Here is a 20,253-nt window from a genome sequence, read left to right as displayed (position 1 = left end):
TTACTTTTTATTATTTATTTATTTGTTCGTTGTTGAGACAGGGTCTAGCTCTGTCGCCCAGGTTGGACTGCTGTGGAACAATGGCAGCTCACCGCAGCCTTGACCTCTTGGGCTCATGCCATCCTCCCGCCTTGGCCTCTGGAGTAGCTAGAACTATAGGCGGGCAGTACCCCGCCTAATTTCCTTTTTTTTTTTTGAGACGAAGTCTCAGGTTGGAGTGCAGTGATGCAATCTCGGCTCACTGCAACCTCCACCTCCTGCGTTCGAGCGATTCTCCCGCCTCTGCCTCCCGAGTAACTGGGATTGCACACGTGCACCACCACACTTGGCTAATTTTTTTTTTTTTTTTTTTTTTGAGACGGAGTCTTGCTCTGTCGCCCAGGCTGGAGTGCAGTGGCCGGATCTCGGCTCACTTCAAGCTCTGCCTCCCGGGTTCACGCCATTCTCCTGCCTCAGCCTCCCGAGTAGCTGGGACTACAGGCGCCCGCCACCTCGCCCGGCTAGTTTTTTTTTGTATTTTTTAGTAGAGACGGGGTTTCACCGTGTTAGCCAGGATGGTCTCTATCCCCTGACCTCGTGATCCGCCCGTCTCGGCCTCCCAAAGTGCTGGGATTACAGGCTTGAGCCACCGCGCCTGGCCTAATTTTTGTATTTTTAGTAGAGACAGGGTTTCACCATGTTGCCCAGGCTGATCTTGAACTCTTGACCTCAAGTGATCCACCCGCCTTGACCTCCCAAAGTGCTGAGATTGCAGGCATGAGCCACTGTTCCCGGCTCTAATTTGCTTTGTAAAACATTTATTTGTAGAGACAGAGTCTCACTATGTTGCCCAGGTTTGTCTCGATCTGCTGGCTTTGAAGTAGTCCTCCTGCCTCTGCCTCCTAAAGCGCTGGGATTACAAGCATGAGCCACTGTGCCCTGCCAACTTTTATATTTGAGTATCTTCCCCTTCATAGCAATATTAAGATTGACAGAGCACTATCAATTCATGAATTAATGGTGTTGAACTCACTTATTCATTTTTCTGTGCCTTTTGCTTCCCAAGTAATAAAACACTTTGCTGCCTGATAGACCTAGATTGAACCTAGGCTCAGTGAACCTCTTACTGGCTGAGTGACCTCAAGGATGTTGCTTAACTGCTTTAACATGTCCGTTTTCTCATCTATATAAAGGGATAATGTCAACCACCTCTTCAGTGTTGTAAAGATTCAAATTAGTAAATATTTGTAAAATTCCTGGCACACAATATATATTGGGGACCTGCCAAGGTGTCTGGCACCATTATGCGTGTTTTACCTGTAGATAATTATTTCCAAACCTGTTTAACAGCTGTGGAATCGCCCAGAGAGAGACTTGCCCAAAGTCACGTAGCTTTGACCTAAGCACATGGCTCCAATGATTTCTTCTCCTTGCACAGTTTAAACTTGGACCCCTGCTCCATACTCCTGCCCCCATTACTCTATTACTCTTATTTGACTTACTTTTTCTTTTTGTTGGTAGAGATGGGTCTTGCCATGTTGCCCAGGCTGGTCTTGAACTCCTGACTTCAAGTTATTCTCCCTCCTTGGCCTCCCAAAGTAGTGGGATTACAGGATTACAGATGGGAACCATGCACCCAGCCACTCCATTACTCATTTTTATTTTATTTTATTTTTTTGAGACAAGGTCTCGTTCTGTCGCCCAGGCTAGACTGCGTGATCTCAGCTCACTGCAGCCTCTGCCTCCAGCATTCAAGCCATTTTCCTGCCTCAGCCACTGCGTAGGTGGGATTACAAGTGTGCGTTACCATGCCTGGCTAATTTTTGTATTTTTGGTAAAGATGGGGTTTCGATGTGTTTCCCAGTCTGGTCTTGAACTTCTGGCCTCAGGTGATTTGCCCACCTCGGCCTCCCAAAGTGCTGGGATTACAGGCGTGAGCCACCGTGCCTGGCCACTCCATTACTCTTTTTTGACTTTTTTTTTTTTTTTTTTTTTGAGACGGAGTCTCGCGCTGTCGCCCAGGCTGGAGTGCAGTGGCCGGATCTCAGCTCACTGCAAGCTCCGCCTCCCGGGTTCACGCCATTCTCCGGCCTCAGCCTCCCGAGTAGCTGGGACTACAGGCGCTGCCACCTCGCCCGGCTATTTTTTGTATTTCTTAGTAGAGACGGGGTTTCACCGTGTTAGCCAGGATGGTCTCGATCTCCTGACCTCGTGATCCGCCCATCTCGGCCTCCCAAAGTGCTGGGATTACAGGCTTGAGCCACCGCGCCCGGCCAACTTTTTTTTTTTCTTTTGAGATGGAGTCTCACACCAGCCCAGGCTGGAGTGCAGTGGTGCCATCTTGGCTCATTGCAACCTCTGCCTCCCAGGTTCAAGCAGTTCTTCTGCCTCAGCCTCCCGTGTAGCTGGGACTACAGGCACTGATCACCATGCATGGCTAATTTTGTTTTTTTAGGAGAGATGGGGTTTCACCATGTTGGTCAGGCTAGACTCAAACTCCCGACCTCAGGTGATCCACCCGCCTCGGCCTCCCAAAGTGCTGGGATTACAAGTGTGAGCCACTGCACCCGGCTACTCCACTATTCTTAAAATGCATCAAATTGCATTTGACTAAAGGGAAACATTAAGGGCTGGGCGCAGTGGCTCACTCCTGTAATCCCAGCACTTTGGGAGGCTGAGGTGGGTGGAAAAATTAGCTGGGTGTGGTAGTGCATGCCTGTAATCCCAGTTACCTGGGAGGCTGAGGCGGGAGAATCACGTGAAACTGCGAGGTAGAGGTTGCTGTGAGCTGAGATTGCACCATTGCATTCCAGCCTGGGCAACAAGAGCGAAACTCTGTCTCAAAAAAAAAAAAAAAAAAAAAAAAAAGGCTGGGCGCGGTGGCTCACGCCTGTAATCCCAGGACTTTGGGAGGCCGAGGCGGTTGGATCACGAGGTCAGGAGATGAGGACCATCCTGGCTAACACAGTGAAACCCCATCTCTACTAAAAATACAAAAAATTAGCTGGGCGTGGTGGCGGGCGCCTGTAACCCCAGCTACTCAGGAGGCTGAGGCAGGAGAATCACTTGAACCCGGGAGGCGGAGCTTGCAGTGAGCCGAGATTGCGCCACTGTACTCCAGCCTGGGTGATAGAGCGAGACTCTGTCTCGGCGGGGGGAGGGGGGGGGAAAAGGGAAACGTTAATATTTATTCCTGAATGGCCTTACGTTTTTTTTACTTCTAAAGTGTCCCAGTCCAAAGTCACTTCAGGGTGAGATCTTGAAGGACAGGAGCCATGTTAAGGGGTTTACGTCGCACAGGACCTTACACGTGGGAGAAGGGGTGCAGTTTGTCATTAATAAAGTAAAAATCGGGGCATGGTGGCTCACACTTGTAATTCCAGCATTTTGGGAAGCCAAGGCGGGAATGTTGCTTGATCCCAGGAGATGGAGACTAGCCTGGGCAACATAGTAAGACCCCACCTCTACAAAAAATAAAAATTAGTCAGGTATGGTTGCACATGCCTGTGGACCCAGCTACTTGGGAGAGACTGAGGTGGGAGAATCACTTGAGCCAGGGTGTTGAGGCTATAGTGAGCCATGATCACACCACTGCACTCCAGCTTGGGCCACAGAATGAGATCCCATTAAAAAACATCATAATAGGCCAGGGCGCAGTGGCTCATGCCTGTAATCCCAGCACTTTGGGAGGTGGAGGCGAGCAGATCACGAGGTCAGGAGATGGAGACCATCCTGGCTAACACAGTGAAACACCGTCTCTACTAAAAATAAAAAAAAAAGTAGCCAGGCGTAGTGGCATTCGCCTGTTGTCCCAGCTGCTGGGGAGGCTGAGGCAGGAGAATGGCATGAACCCTGGAGGCGGAGCTTGCAGTGAGCTGAGATTGCGCCACTGCACTCCAGCCTGAGTGACAGAGCAAGACTCCATCTCAAAAAAAAAAACAAACTAAAAAAAATTTCTCTTTTTTTTTTTTTTTTTTTTTTTGAAAAAAGGAGGGCTGTGCGTGGTGGCTCATGCCTGTAATCCCAGCACTTTGGGAGGCTGAGGCTGGTTTAACACTTGAGGCCAGGAGTTTAAGACCAGCCTGGGCAACATGGCAAAACCCCATCTCTGATAAAAATACAAAAATTAGCTAGGCTCGGTGATGTACAACTGTAGTCCCAGCTACTCAGAAGGCTGAGGCAGGAGAATCGCTTGATTCTGGGAGATGGAGGTGGCAGTGAGCCGAGATCGCATCACTGCACTCCAGCCTGGGTGACAGAGCAAGAATCCATCTAAAAAACTAAAAAGTAGACTTTCTAGGGAGGCTGGGGCTTTCTCAGCGCTGGGATCAATCACAGGTCATCCCCTCCTTCCTGGCTTAATCCCCCTTTCTCCCCAGCCAGCAGCTGGGGCCAGTGTTTTGGGCCACACTCCTAGACCCTCTATAGGGACTTCCCCCTTCTTTTGGTCTCCAGCATATAGCCCACCTCCACCTGGGATGCAGAGGATTGAGGCCAATCCCAGAAAGTTCTGTATACATTGTGACTGCTTCCATGGCACAGTTAAATGTCAGCCTCTCCTGAGATTATCCTCATGAGCTTTGGTCCTATTAATAATTTGTTCCCTGGCCAGGCGCCATGGCTCATGCCTGTAATCCCAACACTTTGGGAGGCCGAGGCAGGCAGATCACATGAGGTCAGGAGTTCAAGACCAGCCTGGCCAACATGGTGAAACCTCATCTCCACTAAAAATACAAAAACTAGCCGGGTGTGGTGGCAGGTGCCTGTAATCCCAGCTACTTGGGAGGCTGAGGCAGGAGAATCACTTGAACCCAGGAGGTGGAGGTTGCAGTGAGTCAAGATCACGCCATTGCACTCCAGCCTAGGCAACAGAGCGAGACTGTCTCAAAAATAAATAAATAAATATTAATAATTTGTTCCCTAAGCCCCTCCCCAGAGTGGATATTCCAGGCTTCACCAGTTCCCTTGAGCCCTGGGGTGGCTCTCAAAGTCCCAACTCAGATAACACTTTCTCCGAGAAGCCTTTGTTGCAGCGGTGAAGCCTGTGGGCTTGCATTTCAAACTACCTGTCTTCAAATCCCAGCCAAGCCACTTACTGCTACTGTGTGACCTCCAGCAAGTTGCTTAATCTCTGTTCTTTGTCTATAAAATGGGAATAACAATTGTGATACCAATTTTCACTATTCATGCTGTTTTAATGTGCTGAAATGTTGGTGTTTTATTGGTATAATATGGCTGTTACCTAAAAAAATCTGAAATTAGCCCGGTATGGTGGTGGCTCATGCCTGTAATCCCAGCACTTTGGGAGGTGGAGGCAGGCAGATCACGAGGTCAGGAGTTCGAGACCAGCCTGGCCAACATGGTGAAATCTCGTCTCTACTAAAAATAAAAAAATTAGCTGGGCGTGGTGACACATGCCTGTAATCCCAGCTACTCGGGAGGCTGAGGCAAGAGAATCACTTGAACCTGGGAGGCAGAGATTACAGTGAGCCGAGATCACACCACTGCACTCCAGCCTGGGCAACAGAACAAGATTCCATCCAGATATATATATCTATTCTCAGATATATATATGTATATGTTCAGATATATATATATTCAGATATATATATGTATGTATATATATCTCTGTCTCTGAAATTGGGCATGGTGGCTCACTGCTGTAATCCCAATACTTTGGGAGGCCAAGGTGGGAGGATCACTTGAATCCAGGAGTTTGAGACTAGCATGAGCAACATAATGAGATCTTGTCTCTACAGAAAAAAAATTAGCCAGGCGTGGTGGCACATACCTATAGTCCCAGCTACTCGGAGGCCGAGGTGGAAGGATAGCTGGAACTCTGGAGGTGGAGGTTGCAGTGAGATGAGATGGCACCACTGCACTCCAGCCTGGGTGACAGAGTGAGATCCTGTCTCAAATAAATACATAAAAATAAAAATAAAAAGGTTTATTCTGAGCCAAATATGAGTGACCAAGGCCCATGACACAATCCCAGGAGGTTCTGAGAACATATACCCAAAGTGGGTTGGTTACAGCTTGATTTTACACATTTTATATGTTTTACAGGGACATAAGTTATAGGGAAACATCAATCAATACATGTAATGTGTACATTGGTTCTTTCTGGAAAGGTGGGACAACTTGAAGGAAGGATTTTGAGGGAAGCTTCCAGGTCATACATGGATTCATAGATTTTCTTTTTTCTTTTTTGAGACAGGGTCTCACTCTGTTGCCCAGTCTGGAGTGCAGAGGTGCGATCTCAGCTTACTGCAACCTCCACCTCCCAGGTTCAAGCAATTCTCCCGCCTCAGCCTCTTGAGTCACTGGGATTACAGCTGCACACCACCACACCCAGCTAATGTTTTCATTTTGTGGAGGCAGGATCCTGCTATTTTGCCTGGGCTGGTCTCGAACTCCTGGCCTTAAGCAATTCTCCTGCCTCAGCTTCCCAAAGCTCTGAAATTACAGGTGTGAGCCACCACACCTGGCTTCATGTGCTTAATTTTTTTAAGATCACCCCTTCTAAAAGAAATACATCTCATTTTTACTTATTCATAATTAATTTAAATTGTTGCTAAATTTTTTTTTTTTTTTTTTAGGAAGGGTCTTGCTTTGTCAGGCTGAGTGCAGTGGCGTGATCATGGCTCACTGCAGCCTTGATTTACCAGGCTCAAGCAATCCTCCCACCTCAGCCTCCCAAGTAGCTGGGACTACAGGCGCGCAACATGCCAGGCTAATTTTCTGATTTTTCGTAGAGGTGAAGTTTCACCCTGTTGCCTAGGCTGGTCTCAAACTCCTGACCTGGAGTGATCTTCCTGCCTCAGCCTCACAACATGCTGGGATTACAGTCATGAGCCACTGTGCCCAGCCTGTCTATATTTAGAACCATCATGATGAAAATACAGAACAACCCCGCCTCTACTGAAAATACAAAAATTAGCCAGGTGTGGTGGCACACACCTACAGTCCCAGCTTCTTGATAGGCTGAAGTACAAGAATCGCTTGAACCTGGGAGGTGAAGGTTGCAGTGAGCTAGGATTGTGCCGCTGCACTCCAGCCTGTGTGACAGAGTGAGACCGTGTCTTGGAAAAAAAAAAAAAAGCAGAACAAAGACAAAAAGAAAAATGTTTAGTGCTACCAGAGTGAAAACAAATGCTGTTTACCTGCCCATAAGACTGACGATGACAGAAACAGTAACTACAGAAGACAATAGAATAACATACAAATTCCATGGGGAAATAATACTGGACCACAGACTCTATACCCAACTTAGTCATCCTTCAATAACAAAAATAAATGTATTCATAGAAACCTGAGATTATTTATCTGTCACAAATCCTTTCTAGAAGAATTGTAGGTCGGGCTCAGTGGCTCACATCTGTAATCTCAGCACTTTGGGAGGCTGAGGTGGAAGGATCACTTGAGGCCAGGAGTTGGAGGCTGCAGTGAGTCCAGTTCTTTCTTTCTCCTGATAGAATCCTATTAAACCTATATCACTTTTTTTTTTTTTTTTTTTTTTTGAGATGGAATCTTGCTCTGTCACCCAGGCCGGAGTGCAGTGGCGTGATCTCGGCTCACCACAACCTCTACCTCCTGGGTTCAAGTGATTCTCCTGCCTCAGTCTCCTGAGTAGCTGGGATTAGAGGCACATGCCACCACGCCCGGCTAATTTTTGTATTTTTGGTAGAGAGGGGGTTTCCCTATGTTGGTCAGGCTGGCTTCGAACTCCTGCCCTGGGGTGATCTGCCCACTTTGGCCTCCCGAAGTGCTTGGATTACAGGTGTGAGCCACCGTGCCTGGCCTGAAATACAATTTTTAAAAATTATTTTACTTTTAAAAAATAATTTTGATATGGTTTGGCTGTGTCCCCACCCAAATCTCAAATCTCATCTTGAATTGTACCTCCCATAATCCCCACGTGTCATGGGAGGGACCCAATGGGAGGTAATTGAATCATGGGGGCAGGTTTTTCCCATGCTGTTCAGTGAATAAGTCTCACAAGATCTGATGGTTTTATAAAGGGCAGTTACCCTGCACACACTCTCCTGTCTGCCACCATGTAAGACATGCCTTTGCTCCTCCTTTGCCTTCCACCATGATTGTGAGGCCTCCCCAGCCATGCAGAACTGTGAGTCCCATTAAATGTCTTTTTCTTGATAAATTGCCCAGTCTCAGGTATTTCTTCATAGCAGTATGGAAGTGGACTAATACAAATTTCAACTTTTATTTTAGATTCAGGAGATGCATGTGCAGTTTGTTACCTGAGTATAATGCATGATGCTGAGGCATGTACAAATGATGTGGTTACATGGTTACCCAGGTAGTGAGCGTACCTGCCTACAATTATTTTTTTTTTTAGAAGTAGTCTGACTCTGTTGCCTAGGCTGGAGCATAGTGGCGCAATCTTGGCTCACTGCAACCTCCCCCTCCCGAGTTCAAGTGATCGTCCTGCCTCAGCCTCTCAAGTAGCTGGGATTACAGGCTCCTGCCACCATGCCCAGTTAATTTTTGTGTCTTTAGTAGACACGGGGTTTCACCATGTTGGCCAAACTGGTTTCGAACTTCCGACCTCAGGTGATCTGCCCGCCTCAGCCTCCCAAAGAGCTGGGATTACAGGTGAGAGCCATCACACCTGGCCCTGCCTACAATTCTTAGGCAGGAATAAACCCATTAACCAGCATCTCAATCAGGACACAGAACATTACCTGGACCCTTGGAAACCTCCCTTATGTTCCTTCCCACCTACGGTACTGAGCATACTAGCCTACAGTTCTTTTGTTTTGTTTTGTTTTTTGTTTTTTGAGACGGAGTCTTGCTCTATTGCCCAGGCTGGAGTGCGGTGGCGCAATTTCGACTCACTGCAACCTCCGCCTCCTGGGTTCAAGGGATTCTCCTGCTTCAGCCTCCCTGTTGTGGTAAACTGAGGAACGGAGGGACCAATACGGAGTACAGGAGGATTGTTGTTTATTTTAGGTACGCACCAGCTCTGTGGACTCACATCCAAAAAATTGAGCGTTAAACAAAGAGCGGGGTTTTTATAAGTGGCCTTACAGAAGCAAAACAAAAGCAGTTAATCATACATTGACAGGTCATGTAATCTGTAGCATCACGTAACTTGTGACCTTGCATAGCTAGTGACCTTGTAGCTGCGTTGAAAGAAAAACAAGAACTCGCTAAATATAGACATTTGTAAAACATAATCATGCTTAAGAAGCCTGGGAAAGGAGTAACAGTAAAATAATCTGTCTTCCTCTTTTCTTCCTTCAACCTTGGTCTGGAAGGGGGCGCTGTCTGGAGCCTGTTCCTTTGGCCTTGGCTATTCCGACAGCCTTATAACTGTCCTTGAAGTGAGCTTGCTAGGCAGAGGAAAACGTGGGTTTTTTTTTTTTTTTTCCCTTTTAACCCTTGCCTTGCCACTTAGTTTTTACTTTTCTTGGAGTGAATAAATGCAGTACTTACTATTTTTAAATTTCTGCCTCATCCCAAGTAGCTGGGATTACAGGTGTGCACCACCATGCCTGGCTAATTTTTGTATTTTTAGTAGAGACGGGGTTTCATCATGTTGGTCAAGCTGGTCTCAAATGCCTGACCTCATGATCCGCCCACCTCAGCCTCCCAAAGTGCTGGGATGAAAGGCGTGAGCCACTGCATCCGGCCTACAGTTCTTTTAGGAAGAATGTGTGAGAGATAAGTGAGCAATAGTTTTTCAACTCCTTCTCCGCTCCCTCATGTTTTTTTTATGCTTTTATTTGTTATTTATTCTTTTTATTTATTTATTTTTTTTTTGAGACGGAGTCTCGCTCTGTCGCCCAGGCTGGAGTGCAGTGGCCGGATCTCAGCTCACTGCAAGCTCGGCCTCCCGGGTCTACGCCATTCTCCTGCCTCAGCCTCCCGAGTAGCTGGGACTACAGGCGCCCGCCACCTCGCCTGGCTAGTTTTTTGTACTTTTTAGTAGAGACAAGGTTTCACCGTGTTAGCCAGGATGGTCTCGATCTCCTGACCTCGTGATCCGCCCGTCTCGGCCTCCCAAAGTGCTGGGATTACAGGCTTGAGCCACCGCGCCCGGCCTTATTTGTTATTTATTATTTATGTTTTTATTTTTTGAGATTGAGTCTCATTCTGTCACCCAGGCTAGAGTGCTGTGACATGATCTTGACTCACTGCAACCTCTGTCTCCGGGGCTCAAGCGATCCTCCCACCTCAGCCTCCTAAGTAGCTGGGACCACAGGCACACACCACCATGCCCGGTTAATTTTCTGTATTTTTGGTAGAGACAGGGTTTCACCATGTTGCCCAGACTGGTCTCAAACTCCTGAGTTCAAGCGACCTACCAGCCTCGATCTCCCAAGGTGCTGGGATTGCAGACGTGAGCCAGTGTGCCAGTCCTTCATCACCATTTTTATTATTTTTATTTCATTTATTTATTTATTTATTTATTTATTTTGAGATAGAGTTTTGCTCGTGTTGCCCAGGCCACAGTGCAATGGTGCAATCTTGGCTCACTGCAACCTCTGCCTCCCAGGTTCAAGCGATTCTCCTGCCTCAGCCTCCCAGGTAGCCGGGATTACAGGCATGTACCACCACACCCCACTTATTTTCTGTGTTTAGTAGAGACAGCGTTTCCCATGTTGGTCAGGCTGGCCTCAAACTCCTGACCGCAGGTGGTCCACCCACCTTGGCCTCCCAAAGTGGTGGGATTACAGGCATGAGCCCCTGTGCCTGGCCCATTTTTATTTTTAAAAGTTCTTTTTAGTTTTTCTACAAAACTACCTTCCCCTGCTACCCACAATGTTGTGTTCTTTTAGCATTCTGATTCCTACTATTTTTATTTTAATTGGTTGTTAAGTTACTTCCTTGGGTTACAACATCCAGAAAAGTGTACACATCACACAAACTCCCTAAGTTTTAAAAAACAGAATAAATCCATGTAACCAGCATCTCCACCAGAACACAGAACATTATTGGGACTCCCAGAAGGCTCTCTTATGCTCCCTCCCGCCAAGGTAAACACTGTTATAAATTATTATTATTATTTTTTTTTTGAGAAAGAGGGTCTTGCTCTGTTGCCCAGGCTTGAGTGCAGTGGCACAATCATAGCTCACTGTTGCCTTGAACTCCTTGGCTCAAGTGATCTCCTGACTCCTGAGTAGCTGGAACCACAGGTGTACACCACCACACCCAGCTAATTTTTAAATTTTTTGTAGAAACAAGATCTGCGTACATTGCTCAGGCTGGTCTTGAACTCCTGGGCTCAAGCAGTATTCCAGGCTTGGCCTGCCAAAGCGCTGGTGATACAGGAGTTAAAAAGAAATTATTTGGGCAGATAGGGAGGGTAAGAAAGTCCTTGGTAAGGTTTCCCTTTTAATAAAAAGCAGTGCCAAAATCATTTCTTGTCCTTTTTAATTATTTATTTATTTATTTATTTATTTTTGAGATAGAGTTTTGCCCAGGTTGGAGTGCAGTGGTGCAATCTCGGCTCACTCCAACCTCCACCTCCCAGGTTCAAGCAATTCTCCTACCTCAGCCTCCCGAGTAGCTGGGATTACAGGCATGAGCCACCACGCCCGGCTAATTTGTGTATTTTTAGTAGAGATGGAGTTTCACCATGTTGGCCAGGCTGGTGTCGAACTCCTGACCTCAGGTGATCCCCCTGCCTTGGCCTCCCAAAGTGCTGGGATTACAGGTGTGAGCCACCGCGCCCAGCCACCAATGCATTCTAATTAGTGCATAATGAGCAGTGAGGACGACCAAAGGTCACTTTTGTCACCATTTTGGTTTTGGTGGGTTTTGGCTGGTTTCTTTACTGCAACCTGTCTTATCAGCAAGGTCTTTGTGACCTGTATCTTGTGATGCCCTCCATTCTCCTCCTGTGACTTAGAATGCCTAACCTCCTGGGAATGCAGCCCAGTAGGTCTCAGCCTCGTTTTACCCAGCCCCTATTCAAGATGGAGCTGTTCTTGTTCGAACACCTCCGACAACTGGGCTCAATATTTCTGTCAGTGGTTGACTAGGGAGTTCCTGGACCACTCCTGTCCAGTCAACAGATATCTGAAACCATGTGATGCAAGAGAGGGAGTGTCAACCTAAAAGGAAGAAATGAGGACAAACTTACACAAGGAGAGAGTTTATTTGGGCCAAGCTTGAGGGTTACAACTTGGGAGCATAGATTCCAGTTGTCCTGACTATACACTCTGATAAGTAGCAGTTACCAATAGGTTGTTTTTTGTTTTCTTTTCTTTTCTTTCTTTTTTTTTTTTTTGAGAAAGAGTCTTGCTCTTGTTGCTCAGGCTGGAGTGCAATGGCACAATCGGCTCACTGCAACCTCCGCCTCCCAGGTTCAAGCGATTCTCCTGCCTCAGCCTCCCAAGTAGCTAGGATTGCATGTGCCACCACACCCAGCTAATTTTTGTATTTTTAGTAGAGACAAGGTTTCACCACATTGGCCAGGCTGGTCTTGAACTCCTGACCTCAGGTGATCTGCCTGCCTTGGCCTCCCAAAGTGTTGGAATTACAGGCATGAGCCATGGCGCCAGGCCGTTTTCTTTTTTTGAGACGGAATCTCGATCTGTCACCCCGGCTGGAGTGCAGTGGTGCCATCTTGGCTCACTGCAACCTCTGCCCCCTGAGTTCAAGCGATTCTCATGCCTCAGTCTCCTGAGTAGCTGGGATTACAGGTGCCTGCCACCACAGCCAGCTAATTTTTGTATTTTTAGTAGAGATGGGATTTCACCATGTTGACCAGCCTGGTTTTGAACTCCTGGCCTCAGGTGATCCACCTGCCTCAGGCTCCCAAAGTGCTAGGATTACAGGCATGAGCCACCTCGCCTGGCCACAGATAGGTTTTTTTGAGTCAAGATCTTGCTCTGTTGCCCAGGCTGGAGTGCAGTGGCCTCATCATAGCTCACTGCAGCCTCCAACTGCTGGGTTCAAGTGATCCTCCTGCCTCAGCCTCCTGAGTAGCTCAAACTATAAGCATGTGCTACCACACTCAGCTAATTTTTAAATTTGTTTTAGAGATAGGGTCTCGCTATGTTGCCCAGGCTGGTCTCAAACTGCTGGCATCAAGCAATCCCCCTCCTGCCTCAGCTTCCCAAAGTGCTGGGATTACGGGCCTGAACCATGGAATCCAACACAAGAAGGTTTTGATGGAAAAGAAGAGGCAGTTTCCTAAATTAGTTACCAGGAATTTATATGACAATAACATGAGCTATTGATTGGCTACACATTGTTGTTTATATCACTGATTCCAAGAATTTAAAGATAATGAAGCCGGGCAAGGTGACTCATGCCTGTAATCCCAGCACTTTGGGAGGCTGAGACAGATGGATCACCTGAGGTCAGGAGTTTGAGACCAGCCTGGCCAACATAGTGAAGCCCCTTCTCTACCAAAAATACAAAAAATTAGCTGGGCGTGGTGTTGGGTGCCTGTAATCTCAGCTACTAGGAGGGAGGCTGAAGCAGGAGAATCACTTGAACCTGGGAGGCGGCGGTTGATGTGAGCCAAGATTGGGCCATTGCACTCCAGCCTGGGCAACAAGAGCGAAACTCTGTCACAAACAAACAAACAAACAAACAAAGATAATGGATGAGACAGCAACTTGGGAACAAAATGACTTCAAACAATTGCCCCAGGCCCAGCACGGTGGCTCACTCCTGTAATCCCAGCACTTTGGGAGGCCGAGGTGGGCAGATCAATTGAGCCTAGGAATTTGAGACCAGCCTGAGCAACATGGTGAAACCTGCCTCTACAAAACATACAAAAATTAGCCAGGCGTGGTGGCGCATAGTTGTAGTTCGAGCTACTTGGGAGGCTGAGATGGGAGGATACCTTGAGCCCAGGAGGCAGGGATTGCAGTGAGCTGAGACTGTGCCACTGTACTCCAGCCTGGGCAACAGAGTGAGACCCTGTCTCAAAAAAATAATAGCCGGGCATGGTGGCTTACCCATCTAATCCCAGCACTTTGGGAGGCTGAGGCGGGCAGATCACCTGAGGTAGGGAGTTTGAGACCAGCCTGACCAACATGGTGAAACCCCGTCTCTACTAAACATACAAAAAAAATTAGCCAGGCATGGTGGTGCCATGCCTGTAATTCCAGCTACTTGGGAGGCTGAGGCAGAAGAATCGGTGGAACCCTAGAGGCGAAGGTTGCGGTGAGCTGAGATCGCGCCATTGCACTCCAGCCTGCGTGACAGATCAAGACTCTGTCTCAAAAATAAATAAACAAACAAATAAAGAAATAGAAAATTTCCCCCCAGGCATGGGTTAGGGAGGGAGGGTGGGGGTGAGGGTTGGTGCGTGTATGGGGCTCATACCTGGATTCCCATTCACATGTCTCTCTGGGCCTCCTCACATCACAGGCCTTAGATTGCTCCAAGTTATTCTCCTTTGCTTAGGAGTTTTGAATTCTCAGGCTGAAACAGACAAGCTTGCTTGTCACTTCTCCATGTAGACGGGTACATGTTCTCAAGCTTCTCCTGTAGCTGTAATAGATCTGTTGTCTGATGCTTACAGCAAGTCAATAAGCCCAGATGCCAGGTTGCAAGAGGAGTTTCAGGCCGGGTGCAGTGTCTTACGCCTGTAATCCCAGCACTTTGGGAGGCCGAGGCAGGTGGATCACCTGAGGTCAGGAGTTCAAGACCAGCCTGGGCAACGTGGTAAAACCCTGTCTCTACTAAAAATACAAAAATTAGCAGAGGGTGGTGGCACAGGCCTATAGTCCAAGCTACTCAAGAGACTGAGGCATGAGAATCACTCGAATCCGGGAGGTGGAGGCTGCAGTGAGCCAAGATCGTGCCTTTACTCTCCAGCCTGGGTGACAGAGCGAGACTGAGTCTCAAAAAAAAAAAAAAAAAAAAAGAAAGAAAGAAAGAGAAAGAAGTGTTTCATCATAAAATCGCCAAACAAGGAGATGGGAAGAAACTTCAAATCTGCCTCCCCAGGAGTTTGGGACTGGGGCCATTCCAGGTCTTGGAGTGGGCTGAAGTGTAGAGGTCATTGACTGGTTAAAGAGTGCAGAGTGAAGTCATTGGGACAGGGAGAGGAGCAGCTGTGTTTTGCTGTTGTTGTTGTTATTGTTGTTTTGAGACGGAGTCTTGGTTTGTTGCCCAGGCTGGAGTGCAGTGGCGCGATCTCGGCTCACTGCAACCTCCACCTCCCTGATTCAAGCGATTCTCCTGCCTCAACCTCCCAAGTAGCTGGGACTACAGGCTAATTTGTGTATTTTTAGTAGAGACGGGGTTTCACCATGTTGCCTCAGGCTGGGCTCGATCTCTTGACTTCATGATCTGCCTGCCTTAGCCTCTCAAAGTGCTGGGATTACAGGCATGAGCCACCACGCCCGGCCTCTGTTGGTTTTTTTGAGACAGGGTCTCAGTCAGTTACCCAGGCTGAATTGCAGGGCATGATCTTAGCAACCTCCTGGGCTCAGGTAATCTTCCTACCTCAGCCTTCCAAATAGCTGGAACTACAGGCATGTGTCACCCCGCTAATTTTTTTTTTTTTTTTTTAGACTGAATCTCACTCTGTCACCCAGGCTGGAGTACAGTGGTGTGATCATGGCTCACAGCAACCTCTGCCTCCTGGGTTCCAGTGATCCTCCCACGTCAGCCTCCCACATAGCTGAGGCTACAGGTTTGCATCACCACACCCAGCTAATATTTTTGTTTGTTTGTTTGGTAGAGACAGGGTCTTGGCTGTGTTGCAGAGACTGGTCTCGAACTTCTGGGCTCACGGAATTCTCCCACCTCTGCCTCCCAAGTGCTGTGATTACAGGCCTGAGTCACTGTCCCCAGCCCAGGAAGAAGCTGTGTTCTGTGCTGATACCGTTTCTCTGCGGCGATCTTCAAACTGGTTGTTGTGAGCTATTTCACAGGAATTTGGGGCCTGAAAAACATCCTAAGCGATCTTTACAGTAAGCCTTATGATCCTAGCATCAGAGATCCTGTCTGTAGGAACAATGGGATGCAATGGTCAGGAACTAGTGCTACGTGACATTTAGCAACAAGGAAGTAGGCCAAAGTGCAACCTGAAGGATGCTAATTATAACAATATTTCTGTCCAGAACCAGGCCTGCAGTTCTTGTCAACCCTGTGGGGACAGTTTCAGTCCTTTCAGTGAGGGTGTGGCTCCTGAAGGATGAAGTGATCTCAGTTCTAACTCCGTACCTTAGGTGGGCCTGGGCTTGTCTCCCGTACCCCATATGGTATTTAAAACAAGTCCTGGCCAGGTACAGTGGCTCCCACCTGTCATCCAAACACTTTCACAGGCTGAGGCAGGTGGATCACCTGAGATCAGGAGTTCAAGACCAGCCTGGCCAATGTGATGAAACCCCGTCTCTACTAAAAATACAAAAATTAGCTGGGCGTGGCAGCATGTCCCTCTAATCCCAGTTACTCAGGAGGCCAAGGCACGAGAATCACTTGAACCCGGGAGGCGGAGGTTGCAGTGAGCTGAGATCACGCCATTGCACTCCAGCCTGGGGGACTGAGCAAGAGTCCGTCTCAAAAAATAAATTAATTAATAAATAAAAATAAAACATGGCCGGGCGTAGTGGCTCACACCTGTAATCCCAGCACTTTGAGAGATCACGAGGTCAGGAGATGGAGACCATCCTGGCTAACACAGTGAAACCCTGTCTCTACTAAAAATACAAAAAAAAAAATTAGCCGGTTGTGGTGGCAGGCGCCTGTATTCCCAGCTACTCGGGAGGCTGAGGCAGGAGAATGGGGTGAACCCGGGAGGCGGAGCTTGCAGTGAGCCGAGATTGCGCCACCAGCACTCCAGCCTGGGCGACAGAGTGAGACTCCATCTCAAAATAAATAAATAAATAAATAAATAAATAAATAAATAAATAAATAAATAAAACACAAGCCCTGGCCAGGTGCAGTGGCTCACACCTGTAATCCAAACACTTTGGGAGGCAGAGGCAGGAGGATTGCTTGAGACTATGAGTTTAAAACCACCCCCAGGCAACACGGTAAGACCCCCTTCTCTCCAAAAACTTAAAAAAATTATCCAGTTGTGCTAGTGCACACCTGTTGTCCCAGCTAATCAGGAGGCTGAGGCAAGAGGATCGCTTGAGCCCAGGAGCTTGAGGCTGCAGTGAGCTATGGTCGTGCCACTGCATTCCAGTCTGGGTGATGGAGCAAGACCCTGTCTTACAAGAATAATAAAGAAATACACAAAACATAAGTCCTGATTGCTCACCCCATCCTCACTCCAGGGCAGAAGCAATGAGAGCTCACCAGTTGTTCTTTGCATGGATCCGTTTTTTCTCATTTCTGCCTTTGGAGATTTCCTTTTCTTTTTTGGAAATGCAACTGCGGATTTGAAGTAAATTTTTCTTACATTTTCATTGACAATTTTAAGGATTTTGTGATGGAAAAAATGTTCAGATTATTTATTTGTTTGTTTGTTTATTTTCTGAGACAGAGTCTTGCTCTGTTGCCCAGGCTGGAATGCAGTGGCACAATCTCAGCTCACTGCAACCTCCACCTCCCAGGTTCAAGCTATTCTCCTGCCTCAGCCTCCTGAGCAGCTGAGATTACAGGTGTGTGCCACCACACCCATCTAATTTTTGTAGTTTTAGTAGAAACGGGGTTTCACCATGTTGGCCAGGCTGGTCTCGAACTCCTGACTTCAGGTGATCCGCCCTCCTTGACCTCCCAAAGTGTTGGGATTACAGGCGTGAGCCACCGTGCCTGGCCCAGATTATTTTGCAGGCAAAATCAGAACTACACAAGGAGGTATTCGCTGAGCTATCAAGCACTGAGAAATGTAGCCAGTGTGACTGAGGAACTGACTTTTCAATTATATTTCATTTGAATTACTTTTCATTTAAGGTTAAGTAGCCACATGTGGCTAGAGGCTTTCATATTGGACAGGGCAGCTTTAGAAAGGAAGGAGGAATTCATCACTGTCCTAATAGCTGGGAAGGCTCAGGTCATAACCTAATACCGGGGCCTGGAACCTGCATTCTAGCCCTGCCCTTGTCCAGGTCTCCCAGGTCCTTGATGGAGGTCAAGATAGAAGGAAGTGGTTGGCCTGGATTCCATACCTTGAATTTGGACCTAGGAAGTGGCTGATGAATGGGTTATCCAGGCTGTAGGTCAGCCAGGCTGGAGGGGAGGCCTCAGGGTTTTGGAATAGGCCCTGCCCATTTCCGGTTTGGGGATGGGGCACAAAGTTGAGTAGGATCAGGAGAACTTTTTTTTTTTTGAGACAGAGTTTCACTCTTGTCACCCAGGCTGGAGTGCAGTAGCGCGATCTCAGCTCACCACAACCTCTGCCTCCCGGATTCAAGCGATTATTCCGCCTTAGCCTCCCGAGTAGCTGGGATTACAGGCATGTGCCACCATGCCCGGCTAATTTTGTACTTTTAGTAGCGAGAGAGTTTCTCCATGTTGGCCAGGCTGGTCTTAAACTCCTGACCTCAGGTGATCTGCCTGCCTTGGCCTCTCAAAGTGCTGGGATTACAGGCGTGAGTCACCACGCTCGGCCTATTGTTTTTACTTATTTATTTTTTTGAGACGGAGTCTGGCTCTGTTGCCCAGGCTGGAGTGCAGTGGCGTGATCTTGCCTCACTGCAACCTCTGCCTCCCCAGTTCAAGCAATTCTTCTGCCTCAGTCTCTCCAAGTACCTGGGATTACAGGCGTGTGCCACCACATCCGGCTAATTTCTGTATTTTTAGTAGAGACGGGGTTTCACCATGTTGGCCAGGCTGGTCTCGAACTCCTGGCCTAAGGTGACCCACCTGCCTCAGCCTCCCAAAGTACTGGGATTACAGGCATGAGCCACAGCACCCGGTCGGATCAGGACAACTTTGAGTGACAGAACCCCAAAGGGCCGTTTTTGTCCTTTTTTTGTTTGTTTGGTGTTTTTGGTCTCACTGTGTTGCCCAGTCTGGAGTGCAGTGATGCAATCATAGCTCACTGCAGCTTCCAACTCTTGGGCTCAAGCCATTCTCCCACTGCAGCCTCCCAAAGTGCTGGGATTCCAGGTATGAGCCACCATGCCCAGCCTTATAGTTTAATTTTACTTGTTCCTTCTTTTTTAACCTCCTCTATAATGTCAAGATATAATTTATATATATATATTTTAAAGGTGCAGTTTCGCTCTTTGTTGCCTAGGCTGGTGTACAGTGGGGTGATCTTGGCTCATTGCCCCCTCCGCCTCCCGAGTTCAAGCGATTCTCCTATCTCAGCCTCCCGAGTAGTTGGGATTAAAGGCGCCTGCCACCACGCCCAGCAAATTTTTGTATTTTTAGTAGAGATGGGGTTTCACCATGTTGGCCAGGCTGGTCTCGAATTCCTGACCTCAGGTGATCCGCCCTCCTTGGCCTCCCAAAGTGCTGGGATTATAGGCGTGAGCCAATGCACCTGGTCTTTATTTTTAAAAGTAAATTTACGTCTGGGTGCGGTGGCTCACACCTGTAATCCCAGCACTTTAGGAGGCTGAGGCGGGCAGATCACGAGGTCAGGAGTTCGAGACCAGCCTGGTCAACTTGGTGAAACCCCGTCTCTACTAAAAATACAAAAATTAGCTGGGTGTAGTGGCACACAGCTGTAGTCCCAGCTGTTCAGGAGGCTGAGGCAGGAGAATCGCTTGAATCCAGGAGGCGGAGGTTGCAGTGAGCCGAGATTGCGCTATTGCACTCCAGCCTGGGCAACAGAGCAAGACTGTCTCAAAAAAGAAAAAAAAAAAGTAAGTTTACTTGCACAATATGCAAGATTCAAAAACTATCCATGAGGCCAGGCACAATGGCTCATGGCTGTTATCCCAGCACTTTGGGAGGCCGAAGCGGGGGGATCACTTGAGGTCAGGAGTTCGAGACCAGCCTGGCCAGCATGGTGAAACCCCATCTCCACTAAAAATACAAAAATTAGATGGGTGTGGTGGCAGGCACCTGTAATCCCAGCTACTCAGGAGGCTGAGGCAGGAGAATCGCTTGCACCCAGGAGGCGGAGGTTGCAGTGAGCCGAGATTGCGCCACCGCACTCTAGCCTGGGCAACAGAGTGAGACTCTGTCTCTTAAAAAAAACAAAACACAAAAACCTTCCAGAGATATATGGTAAAAAGTTTGTCTCCCTCATTCTCTGGGTGACAGGCCATCCAATTCCCCTTCCCAGTGGCAACTATTGTCCCTCAACAAGTTCTCAAGGGCCATATGGATTTCCTTTTGACCTGCCAAACAGATCGGGAGTGCCTGTGGGGCAGGGATGACCTTGTCTGTTCCCCGCAGGCTCTCTGTGGACACTAAGGAAGGATGTGAGCT

This window comes from Papio anubis, chromosome 4 (genome assembly GCF_008728515.1).
Source record: "Papio anubis isolate 15944 chromosome 4, Panubis1.0, whole genome shotgun sequence".
Lineage (NCBI taxonomy): Eukaryota > Metazoa > Chordata > Mammalia > Primates > Cercopithecidae > Papio > Papio anubis.
This window is presented reverse-complemented; position numbering follows the sequence as displayed.